This window comes from Mirounga angustirostris, unplaced genomic scaffold (assembly GCF_029215605.1).
Source record: "Mirounga angustirostris isolate CCGP_5_RB_7025 unplaced genomic scaffold, mMirAng1.0.hap1 SCAF_13, whole genome shotgun sequence".
NCBI lineage: Eukaryota > Metazoa > Chordata > Mammalia > Carnivora > Phocidae > Mirounga > Mirounga angustirostris.
The window spans coordinates 54,961,820-54,975,099 of NW_026991721.1; the positions used below are offsets into that span (position 1 = coordinate 54,961,820).

Below are 13,280 nucleotides of genomic sequence, written 5' to 3' on the forward strand. Positions count from 1 at the left end.
AATTTGAACTGGGTTTTGAAAGATAGGACTGATCTAAATGAGCAAAGTGAAAGAAGAGAACAAGACAAAGGAAGCTTGCGGGTAGAAATGTGGTGAAACCACACTCTTAAAGACAGTGGTTGGCTGAGAAATTGAGCAGGAAGCAGGCCCAGTGTGGCATCTCTGGGACTTCAGTGTCCCTACCCATGGAAATGGCTCCCCTCCACACAGTCCTTACACTTATAGGGATAAGAGAATATAAATTCTTTTGCTTGCAAGTTGCAGAAACCCAATGTATATTAGCATTAACACAAAAGGGGATTTATTGAGGGGAGCATGGAGTGGTCAGTCACAAGTTCAAAAGAAGAGCTACAGACACCAGGGCAACCTCCAGGCCCAGAGCTACTTATTGGTCTGAATTCACAAAGTAGGGGCTCAATCTACCTCAGTACTCCCCTCCCCCCCACCCAACTGTCTGGAGTTCAATGGCACTTCCTCCTCAGTGCACAGGATATTTTATCTGCACTGGTTCTGCCCTCTGCTGGCCAGATCCCAGCACATCAGTTGAGCCAATAAGCACTCATTCAACAGGGCCTACTATGTGCCAAGCACACATCTCGGCACTCTTGGGATTCATAAGTAAAAAAGATCAAAGAAACCCCTGCCCTAACACTTAAGAGCATTTACTATATGTGAGCTGGCGGTCTAAGCATTTTATACACATTAACTCATTTAGCTCTTAATACCTTCATAACAACCCTAATTAGTAGGTATTCCTTATAGTTACTTAAGTAGAGTCCACCAGTTCTTCCTCTAACTGCTGCACCACCTTCAACCCAATTCTGGCACCACGGCACACCCAACCCAGGGTGTGGATCTGAATAGTCCCCAGAAGTGAATGGGAAAGTGATCTGGGGAAATGATAGCAGAGCACTGGTGCCTTAGCTTGAGGTTGGGTTCCCTAGAAACAGTCTGAGACAGGCATTTATTGATGGGGCACTTTGCAGGAAAAACCTGCAAGGGATAAAGAACAAAGTGTGTATCCAGTCATGTCTAGCCCTGGCCTGATCCACAGGGAACTAGTCTACATGACTGGGGCACAAACTGCACAGCAGGATTACACCTCCTTGAGGCCAGGGGGCTGGTCTTTTATGCCCCCATATCAGTGAGGCACTGGTTGTGGGCCACTCTGGTGGGGAAGGCGGACAAGAGGAGGATTGTAAGTAGGATCTCATCAGCTGAGGGCAATTCTCTGGAGACAGGTGGCACGTGTGAGCTACTGCAGGCTAGCACAGTGGAAGAAAGCTAAACAAGGAAGTTGTCTTGGTTGGAGGTTTGCAACAGCCTGGCTGGCTCCTCAGGAAGGTTCTGAAGCTCAGTAGTCATCACAGAATTGCTCCACCTTTTGTGGCTATCATTTTCTGCCCCGTGTCACACATCATTGGCTGCTGGCTGCTACGGAGGGTACTTAACCTCCCAGAGGTGCTCACATTTGGCTGAGGCCAAATCTCTGGAGAAGGGAGCAGCTCCAAACTGATGGCAGCCAATACCCGCAGCAGCTGGGGAAGGGGGGCTCTTTGGGCTCCGTCAGTGTCCACTATAGATGTGCTATTAGGGAAACGGGAGCAGAGGCAAAGGATCACATCTTAGGATCTCCTTCTGTTTAACAGACAAGAGGCACACATCAATAAAGAACCAAACAGAGCCACATAGGAAACAATGTAGTTAAGTACCAGAAAATAGGGGGAAAAGATATTACAAGTGATGGTCAAGAAGAGGAGAGAGAAGTATTAGTGGACGTTTCCTGGAGATTTGAAGAAGGATTTGAAGAACTTTAAGGATTTGACTAGGAGGTCCAATTCAGTATGGTCCAAAGCAGCATTTCAAGTAGGTGGATGGCTCTGCTCTACTCAGTCATTCAGGGACTAAGGATAATGACTGCCATCTTCAACATGTAGCTTCCAAGTTCACGCTGCTTGGGGCATTTCTAGATAGTGAGGAGAGAGAAAGAACAGAATTCCAGGGCCACAGATTTACTCTTAAACAAGCAAGGCAAAAGCTGCACATCCATTCTGCTCACATCCACTGACAAGGGCTTAGTAACGTGACCACAACTAGCTGCAAGGCAAGCCAGCAAATGAGGTTCCTATCTGGGCAGTCACATCCCAGCCAAATCCCTATTACTATGGAAGGGACGAATGGATTTTGGAGGACAGCTAATAGTCTTCACCCTCCCCTCCTCACTCTCCCCCAGGACTGGCCTTGAGCAACAACAAAAAAACCTACCGCCTTGTCAAGGAGAAAGAAGTGCTATTACTCTGATTTGATCATGTTTTGGGGAGGTGGGGTGGGGGTTGGAGACTTGTGGGTATAACTAAGCCTGTCCTGGCAGTGTGACTTTTGCTCATTTTTTTTCTGGCATTGGTGAGTCTTGTCTCATCTCTCCCTGGCATGGTGATGTCCAAGATATTGGTTTAGGCATATGGGAAATAGGCTTTCAGCCAACCTCGTGTAGGAAAAAGAATCCTCTTTCAGGTGCCAATAAGAAACCAAGAATATGATCTGCCTGGATGAAATCAGAGAACCCATCTGTGGCAGTGGTTAAAAAACTGACAGAAAATGAGCTCGTGGGGAGCAGGAAAGTCAGAAGTTAGTGATCAGGAAAGAAAAAGGGAAGAAAAACTAGTTTTTGATGAGCAACCAACCTCTGCTAGGCACTGTGCTGGGAATTTGCATGTTACCTTATTTCACCTTTTCAAAAGCTCTTAACTTTTTTTAATCGCCATTTTATTTTATTTATTTTATTTTATTTATTTATTTGACAGAGACACAGCAAAAGAGGGAACACAAGCAGGGGGAGTGGGGGAGGGAGAAGCAGGCTTCCCACAGAGTAGGGATGTGGGGCTCAAGGCTCAATCCCAGGACCTTGGGATCATGACCTGAGCTGAAGGCAGACGCTTAACGACTGAGCCACCCAGGCGCCCCTAATCGCCATTTTATAGATGAAGGAACAGAAGCTCAGAGGCAAAATAACTTATTTAATATTCACTTAATATATGAGGCTGTCTAGATGTTAACACAGATTTGCCTGCATTCAAAGCCCATGTTTTTCCCCACTGTAGCTGGTTCCTTTGAGAGTCACGTTAGATGCTTTCTTAAATCTAAACCCTCCTAATCTCCCAAAAGACTGTGGCTGGCCTCTCTGTTCCCCTTCAGGGGACATCTCATGCCTGCCCATCTCCTTCTATCCCCAAGATGCCACAAAGAGAGGACATTGTCACAATTCTATGGGAATAGTAAGCCAATTGGGATAGCTCTTGGGTGAGGGTCCCTGATTCCCTACAGCACTGACTCAAAACACTGGAGACAAGGGGAACAGAGAGACCAGCCACAGAATCTGCTGGGAGATTAGAAGCGTTTAATCTCAAGAAAGCATCTAATGTGAATCATTGCTGTATCTCCCTTAGATGGAAAAAGGATGGGATTATTAATTTATTTTTTTTAAAGATTTTATTTATTTATTTGACAGAAACATAGCAAGAGAGGGAACACAAGCAGGGGGAGTGGGAGAAGGAGAAGCAGGCTTCCTGCCGAGCAGGGAGCCTGATGTGGGGCTCTATCCCAGGACCCTGGGATCATGACCTGAGCAGAAGGCAGATGCTTAACGACTAAGCCACCCAGGCGCCCCAGGATGGGATTATTTAAATAACATCTGAAAAGAGCTCTGTGGGACAGCTACAGGCTTATAGGTCTGCTCTTGGTTCATTCGTTCAACAAATATTTATTAAGTACCTAGATGTAGGCAACGTGTTTGGTACTAAGAACACAGCAGCAAATACGGTAGGCACAGTCCCTGCCTTCGTGGGGGCAAGGATTAGCTCACCTGCTTCAGTTTTTCTACCAATAAAAACGTTCTATTTCTATGAAGCTTTACATTGACCCCATCGTGCCCCTCCTCCACATAAACTGAGGCTTCTTTCACTCATCATACTGCCCTGTTTATGATTCTATAATTTTTACCACATTGTACTCTCTTGGCATGTCTTTTCCCCTCCTAGAAACAATGCAAAGGCACAGGCAGGGACCATGCCTAATGTATCTCTATGCCTCCATCAACTAGGAGAAAGCTTGGCACAAGCTTGGCTCAATAAATTGGAGAACAAATCAACATTATGATGAGTATTGTGCTACATAATCTCTCACATGTGTGTGGTGCTTCCAATCTTTCAAACTCTGTCTCCATTATCTCATTTGGTTTAGAGAGTTTGGTCCAGTGGATTCAATTAAAAGTGAATGTGAGAGGGGCGCCTGGGTGGCTCAGCTGGTTAAGCGGCTGCCTTTGGCTCAGGTCATGATCCCGGGGGTCCTGGGATTGAGCCCCGCATCGGGCTCCCTGCTCCGCAGGAAGCCTGCTTCTCCCTCTCCCTCTGCATGCCTCTCTGCCTACTTGTGCTCGCTCGCTCTCTCTGTCAAATAAATAAAATCTTTAAAAAAAAAAGGGGGAATGTGAGAGCACTTTGTAAAATTTAAATGGCGAAGCATTGTTATTGAACTCTCTTCCAGGTGCTGAGGCCACAGTAATTTAGGGGACATCCTCAAGGTCATGCAGCAGGAGTCTGTGCTACAATCTATGACTCCTGACTTTTATTTCTGGGCTTTTCGGCCCCGTGTCAAAGGAAAACCGACAAAAGAGAGGAACAAAGTGCTCAGAGAGCCCATGAATGTGAATGCAAACTCCCAGGAGTGGATATGGCGGTGCTCTGCCCAGATCTTTCACATAACTCAGCTACTGGGAGAGCAGCTGGCAGCAACCAGCTGCGTCCCTCATTGTATGCTGCCCCGAGTCACAGATAACTGTTTCACCCAAGACTAGGACCCCTCCTGGAAGGGGCTCACAACCAATGACAGACTGTCGCAGGGATACAAAGGTCTGGTTCCATGGCATCAATTTGGGACAACTCAGGTGCCATGTCAACTCCAGAACTCCCCGTTAGGATCAGCTGAGGCTTCAGCTGCAACCACGCTGTGAGTTAGCTTCTCCTTCTGTCCACTCCTGCTTCCTCACTTCCTTACTGGGGTACTCCCCTCAAAACCCGCATGCCACTCTCCATCTCAGTCTGTTTCCAAAGGAACCAATCTTTCCCTCAAGATCTGTGCCCTAGCTCTGAGCCAGTAATGACAGAGGAATGGGAGGACAGACTATAGATGGAGGCAGTTACTGGTTCTAACAAAACCAAAGAGAAGACAAGACAGTGATGGAGACTGGCAGTTCACTGAGTAAGAACTAGAGAGCTAGAGAAAACAGCGTTATGTTCATTGAATATGAACTAGCCACTAGAGGGCCCAGCATGACAGGTCTATAGCTCTGTTGCTCCGTTAGAGCAAAATCCTAATTTTGCTCTTCACTTGGCAGACACCTAGCATAACTATGTGCACTAGGGGATAACGTTGTTTTCCCAATGACCCAGCACTTCCTGTCCTTTTACCTGTTTCATGGACATCTGGTCCATCCTAACCTGTTGCAGTACCCTATTACCAAGCCCTCTGTGCCATTACATACAGATGTACTCCCATAAATCAAGGTTTCCAAAGCCGGTGTTTTTTCCACCCACTGCTCATTGTTCCCAAGGGTTCAGAAGATCTGAAATGTGGAATTCCAAACAGTTGGTTGTGAAAATTCACCCAGGAATAGGTAGAATCAGCAACGTAATCTGTCTAGTGCTATCCTTTCCCCAAACCCCTCTACTTCCCCAGTTTGCAGTAAAGGTAAGACATGCAGGCTTCGATGTGAAATATAGCGGCCAAGGGAGAAACAGGTTACAGGAGTCTTCACAGAAGATGAAAAAGTTTGAGAACATGGTATAATTGAATGAATTAATCAATTTTTTTTCTGCTGTGGGCTTAGTAAAAAGACATAGGAAATTTTCCTCTGTACCCTTTTTGGAAGGACGGTTAGTCCTTTGTAGGTTGGAAGGCTTTCTTTACCTCAGGGGAACACATTTAGAGGTCTCTGTTTCCAACCTATACATTCTTGAAGGGAATGTTTGGGAGGGGGAAGCAAAGCCAGGAGGATGGAGGGGTGGTGGGGACCCACACTTGGCTCTCTCCCAGTATCTCTGGCAGTGACGACTACAAGGACACCTGGGGAATGAACACAAGCCATGGCTTTGGGAGCCATGCAGGAGCTCTTAGTGGCCAAGTATAGAATAGGCATAGATGCCTTGAGCAACCGGGCCAGATACATCTGACTGCAACACACCTGTTTGCACCATGAGCTACGACTACAACGGGCTGAAGACATTGCCCAGGTTTCCCAGGTTGGGTAAGCCCTGAGGTTTCTGCATCCCCACAAAAGCTCTGAAATTTTATGTCCCACCAACCTGGTAGGTGAGAGTGAACCTAAATTTAATTTGGTTTGAATTAGAGAAATTAAAACTTGATTTGATTTAGAAAAAAGTAAAGAAATCTAATGTTCTTGCATTTGTTATTGAACAAATCAAATGAGTTCTAATAGTTGGTGTTCTGATATCACAATAGCCAGTCTAGTGTGGTTAATAAAAAGACAGTAATAATCTTTTGAGAGATTACCATGTGTTAAGCAATGCATTATTTCATTGAATCCTCACAATAACTTATGAGGTGGACTGAGACAGAGAAGTACAGCCCTAGGTCACATGGCTAGTAAATGGCAGAACCAGGTTTGTTGGACTCCATGTCTATCCAACTTCTATAGCCACTCATTCCCTGCCACCTAGCCACATGTTCACTGACATCTGGTCCATCACTCCCTAATTCAGTTAGCCAGATAGTCACTCAGACAACAAATGGTATTAATGCAGTTCTTCTGTTACTGGAAAAGTGAGACAGATCTACTAGTAGTTGGAAGAACAATCTCAGAATTACAGAATGTTTGCACTGGCAGCTGGTCTAGTGGGAAAAGCAAGAGCTTTAGAGTCCAGTGGACTAGCTTGGAATCCTGGCTCTGCTATTCACTCCCCATGTGAACCTGAGTAAATAATTTGACCTCTTTCAACCTCAGCTTCCATATCTGTGTATCACAAATAATAATACACACACATTCTCACTAGACTGATGTGAAGATGAGAGATAGTATTAGAGATAATCTCTCTCTCTCTCTAAACACACATACACACACTCAAGGAATCAGCTACAGAATTATGCAGAATGAAAATGCAGAGCTCCTTGTTTAAATATTATGACGAATTTCAAGATGGTGATAGCAGATGGTGACGGCTGATTAAACCAAGCATGGGGCGCTTCTAAGGTCAGGACCCTGATGGCATGCCAGGGCATGGCACAGAGTCAGTGTGCAATAAATGGTAGTTCTTTGTTTCTCTCTAGATCATTGATTTCAAATTTCTCCTTTTGCAGAGGAGGAAACTGAAGTCCAAAGATGATGAAAAATGCAAATTAGTGGCAGAGCCGGGACCACAACCCAGACTTCCTCTATTACCAGTCAGTAGTCTTTCCCTCAGCATTTCCCAAGTGTGTTCTGTACAGTAATAGATATTCCATGGATAAAAGTCTCTATCAGGAAGCAAGTTTGCAAAACACTGGATTAAGGTTAAATAGACATCTTTTTCAGAGCTCTTCAGAGACTTTTCTATGAGCAACATCCGTCTCCAAGACAAGGATATAATATGGAACATTCCCCCAAAGTACTGATATGGAATCCCTTCTCAAGAGCATGTTAGAACTCTTTTGGAAATGCTGTTCAACACAGTGCTGCAGAGCAGTGGAAGTTTCCATGGATTTTGATCTGTGGGGTGTGGTCATTCTTATTCTAAATTAGAAACAAATATATTCCTTCCATTAGGTCTTTCTGTCAGCATCTCTGCCCTGGCTGATTTGTGAGCCTGAGGATATAAAAATAATGAAAACCACACACTCCAGGAAGAGCAGACTTGTTTAGAGTCACCCAGTTGCATTCAAAAGGCACATCCACTCTGGCCCTCTCCCAGGAGCAGAAACATACAGACAAAACATACACCATGACCCCAAAATTCTTTCCATTCTGAGTAATCTGCTCACAGCCACCACATTATAAAAGTAACAGCTAACGTCCCATATGACTATACACAAGAAGCCAGGAGGTCATGATTCTCATCTTAGCTCCTCCAGCTATTAGCCATTTGACCTAGATGGCTAATTCATCTGCTCATCCCCTTACTTCTATTGAAAACCTTCTTGAGTCAAATCAATTTCTCCCTTCTTTGACCTACCACACATTTATATTTTGTCTGTAGCATTCTCTCCCCCTCCCCAGGCCTTTGAGAATTTCTCTGAAACACAGTTTGAGAATTAGCAGACTGGATGATCTCTATAGTTCCTCTCAGCTCTGTTACTCAGTGATTCAAATTTGTATATAGTTTTGCAAGCTCTTGCCTCTACCTCTTGACAAAGTTATCCTAGCTCCTTGAGAAATGTTCCTCTTAATTTCTGGAAGACCCAGAGAATGATTCTCACATGCTGTGTTGTTGAGATGTCAGGTGACATTGATCCTTCAGGAGTCCACAGTACAGAGAACCCATTATACAGATCGTGCAGAGGAAAGACTACCTTTCTCCCCTGATCATGCTATACTTTGTCACATGGGCTTTCAATAAGTATTATTTATGCCCTTTGACTCGGAGTTTTTAGTGAAGCAGCTTTTCTATATTTTGCTGATTCCTCCTCACCCCCATTCCCTTCCACAAATTACTAAGCATGTGCCAACAGTGGGGGGTAGAGGTAGGGCTGCATCGAGGCCAGAAAACCAGTCTATGATATATTGAACTTAAGACTCACTCCTCTTTGATTTTGAAGAGTCTATTCTGGACCCACATTGCCTATCTCCTCACTTTCCTTAGGATAAATTCCCTCTCAGGAGAGACCTAAAGCCCTCATGAAAAATAGACTTATGGTAAGTTGGACCAACTAGCAGACCCCCTGCTGAGCAGGGAGCCCAACGGGGCTCAGGTCAGGACCCTGGGACCATGACCTGGGCCAAAGGCAGAGATGCTCAATTGACTGAGCCACCCAGGTGCCCCTCCAACAGGCATGTTTTAATAGCCTCTATTGTATATTAATACTGTGTCAAGCTTAGTACAAAAGAGAAAAATCCTTAGGGACCTCAAGGCAGGTTAGCAATAAAATATCCCTCACCCTTGGGTAGCTCAGAGGAGACTTGAAGACTTTTCTCATGCTAATCACTGGATTCTCCAAGGACAAAGGAGGTTTTAGTAGAATTGGCCTTGGAAGTTACCAGAGAGACCTTGAAACTGATCTGGTAGCCTATCGGGTGGCACAAGGGCATGCTCCACCCCCAGGAGCCTGCCAGCCAAGATTCAGGATTCACCAAGAGGCAGGCCCACCACCTGTTGTGGCTCCTGGATCAGACTCAAAATTTGAGAGACAAGGGAGGGAAGAGGAAGGATCTGGGAAAAAGGGATTTATAGCTAGAAAGGTAAGACAGTGGGCTTTTCAGAACCATGCCAAAATTCATCCCAACCTAATCATCTAGCAAGAGAGATAGTGTCAGTGGTGGAAAGAACACCAGGCCTGACATCTAAGCTCTGTCTCTAACTCCCTGGCTGACCTTTGTCATTCAATGCCCCCCTGGGCCTGTGCTCCTTAGCTATGATCTGCAGAACTAGGCCAGACATTCTTTAATGTTCTTCCATTTGAACAGTCTAAGATTTTAACAGCTTCCCTAAATTAATCTTGGAAGAGTCTGCAGAGAGGCATGAAAAGGAGAGGGTGTAGAATGAAAAGAATTTCCAGTAAACCCAGGAATAACATAATATAATATACATAAAATAACAACATAACATAACACAATATAACAAGCATTATGATAAGCAGTAGAGTGTAGGAATGGGGACTAGTAACATCTCAAAAGTGGAGCTAAATTCATGATCAAGACATCCAGGGCATCGAAATGTGACTCTGTTCTATCTTTATATATAGGTGCAGATGATCTGGGAAGGAAAATAGCTCCCCTGTCAGCTGGTTCTAAAATATCTAATACTCATATACATTCCAGCAACACATGAACCCCCCATGTTACCAAAGCCAGTAAGATGGAGCTGTCCGTGTCCTTTACTGAACCCTTCCGTTTTCTCTTATAAAACCAAGCCCTTTCTACTCCCTTTTAAGTCTGCCTTTGCTGTTTATGTTCACTTAGATAAAAATGCTGGGTGGGGGAGCATACCATGGGATTTCTTTCAGGTCTGATATTTTAGGATTCTCAGAGCAGCAGGGTTCCATGCTCCCTTCTCATTTATTTCTCCTATTGAGCTAAGCACCACAGTTAAAAATCAAAAACAAAAAACTGCAGTCAAGGGGATGCCATAATTAGCAGCCAATGAGGAGAAGGCTCCATAATCCGCAGGCCTTCAGATACTGTACCCTCCAGGCTAACCCCTCCCAGAGAGGATCAGGTTTTCTCTTGGGGTTTCTTCCTTTTCGAATTAAGCGCCACTGAGGGCTACGTTCCAGAAACACAAACTCTTCACCTAGTCTCTGGAAGACAAACAGGTCTGGGGAGATTGTATGACCTGCAGGGAGACCTGCAGGGAGAGAGTGCTCTGGGTTCCCCGGGAGAGCAGGCTAAAGCTAAGGGAAAGGGTGCAGTGTCTATGAGGACACAAGAGCAGCCACAGGAGGGCCGTGCAGCCTAAAGAAATAACGGCCTGTTTGGCAGCAGACCCAATTCCAGGACATGCCACGGGCCTACAGGTAGGGAGTCTGCTAACTACTCACTTTTGCCCTTTAGATTTCAGCTTAAACATTCTTTCCTCTGGGAAGCAGGGTGCCACACACAGCTGTGCAGGTTGCATACTGCACATAACTAGGGTGTGCCAATTGCAGCATAGATATTACAGATTTATATATTTTTATTACAATTTTCTGGCAGTTGGCAATTAAGTATTTTGAGGAAAGGGCACCTTTTTTCCTGATTCACAGACAGGTACCATATAGGCCGGCAGTGACCCTGCTGTGGAGCTTTTCCTAACTCAGATCTGGTTTACTCTCACCTGCTTCAGAAGGACCCTATACTCCCCCTGTGTTTGCATTTACCACACTTTATTCTAATTGCCTGTTTACTGGTCTGTTTTCACACTGTTTTATCAGTTTCATGACAGAGAGACTGTGTCTTGTTCCACACTGTACCCTGGGCCCGAGAATGGTGCTTGGCTCTAGCACCATCTTATTTATTGATTGGTATTTATTGAACATCCTGGATTCAAGACCTTGCTCTACCTCTTACACACTATGTGTCTTTAGTTGGTTTTGTAAGAGAAAACGGAAGGGTTCCGTAAAGGACACGGACAGCTCCATCTTACTGGCTTTGGTAACTTAATAACAGGTCACTTCACCCTGTTATCCTTGATACAAAACATCATGTCTACCATAAAGGATCATTGTAAGAAACAATTTTTTTTTTTTTTAAGAGAGACAGCACGTGCATGCAAGTGTGCGTGGGGGCGGGCAGAAGGAGAGGGAGAGGGAGAATCTTAAGCAGGCTCCACGCCCAGCATGGAGCCTGATGTGGGGCTCAATCTGATGACCCTGAGATCATGACCTGAGCTGAAATCAAGAGTTGGATGCTTAACTGACTGAGCCACCCAGGTGCCCCATGAAAAGCAATTTAAAAGTACCACTTAGTAAACTGTAAAAATACCAAGCAGCAGAAGTAAGGGGCTGGTGCAGGAGAGCCGGACCTATGAGGGGCCCAGGACCAGGAGTAGCCTTATCTCTGAACACAGTAAGGAGTCACTGCCAACAGAAAACGAAGATTTCTGGGTCGAGCAATACTTTTTCATTATGCAGCAAAGGCCATGGCTACCACTAGCTTCTGACTCCATCTCAGTTTTGCTATCTGAGAAGGACTGAACCCCTTCTTCTTAATCCCAATTTGCAAAATCTCCCTTTGCCCTGGCTTGAGTGACACATTACTTCTGTGCCAAGGGTGAGGAATACTATGATTTCTAGCCCCTTTGGGAACCACATGATTAGAGTGGGGGAATCAGGGTTCAAACAGAAGGGAGGTTACTGTCCCAAGATGAAAAGATGGGGTGTCAGCCACCCAAAACAATAGATGTCCACTACAGTTTTCTAAAGATCATTCCCACTCTGAGACCTGAAATGTGAACATTTGCATTCACTAGGCTTTGGTTTGGGTTCTGCTCCTCTAGGCTCATTTTTTCATATACCTTCTCTGAGTTCCTTATAACAGCAGAAGGGTGAGAAGAGCAGGGAGAGAGACAGGCAACGAAGTAAAAATCATAGTCCACTTTCTTCCACAAACATTCAACGAATAATCAGAGGAACGAGCTCTAAGTCTAGAAAGCTTAGTTCCCTTTAGAGAACTGGTAATACTGACTTCACCTGCTCAACATCAGATCTGAAAATCCTCTGTGCTTTGGCCAGGTTGGGGCTCAAATGACAATGTTACCGAATTGGAATACTATTCAGCTAGTCTGACCACTTTCACTTTCTGTTCTGTAGCATTCCTTTCTGGTCTCCTTTCAAATACAGTTGACCCTTGAACAACACAGGGGTTAGGGGCACTGACACCCTACCCAGTCAAAAATCTGAGTATAACTTTGATTTCCCCAAAACCTAACTACTAAAAGCCTATTGTTGACCAGAAGCCTTACTGATAACATAAACAGTCAATTAGCACATTGTTAGTACATTATATGTATTATATACTGTATTCTTACAATAAAGTAAGCTGCAAAAAAGAAAAAATGTTATTAAGAAAATCGTAAGGAAGAAAAAATACATTTATAGTACTGTACTGTATTTACTGAAGAAAATCTGCATATAAGTTGGACCCGTGCTTGTTCATACCCGTGTTGTTCGAGTCAACTGTAGTCTAACACATACAGGTTGGAGATGGAGAAATCAGTCTCAGAGAGGGACTATTTCTAACTAACACCATATACTAAAAGGCAGTTAATGGTCAAACCAAGATCAGACTTCATGTCATCTGACACTTGTTTTTCCCATTAATACCACTTTATCTGAACATTTACAACCTGAAATATGAGCTATCCTTTAATCTCACCCTTTTTCCATTCTTTTGTCTCTCTGGGTCACCTATTCAAATGCTTTCTCTAGGTCAGTTTTATTATATCACTGTTCAGTTACCTCTAGGTCCCAGTCAACTGCTGTCATCTTATCCTTAGCTGTCAGGAATAAAATTCTAAGACCAGAGGGAACCCTTCACCTCTCCCAACTATGCAGCATTTCCTACACTACTCCTCAAGGTGAACACACCATTTAAACAA

The 13,280-nt window shown here is 44.5% G+C and overlaps 1 protein-coding gene and 1 long non-coding RNA gene across 4 annotated transcripts in view; one reads left to right on the forward strand and one right to left on the reverse strand.

Annotated features, from left to right (window-relative positions):
- The window catches only part of LOC135362371 (uncharacterized), a 61,211-nt gene that overhangs the window by 21,295 nt on the left and 26,636 nt on the right, over positions 1-13,280 (reverse strand). The window lies entirely within an intron of this gene.
- PGM2L1 (phosphoglucomutase 2 like 1) overlaps positions 1-13,280 on the forward strand; it is a 112,956-nt gene that overhangs the window by 11,720 nt on the left and 87,956 nt on the right. The window lies entirely within an intron of this gene.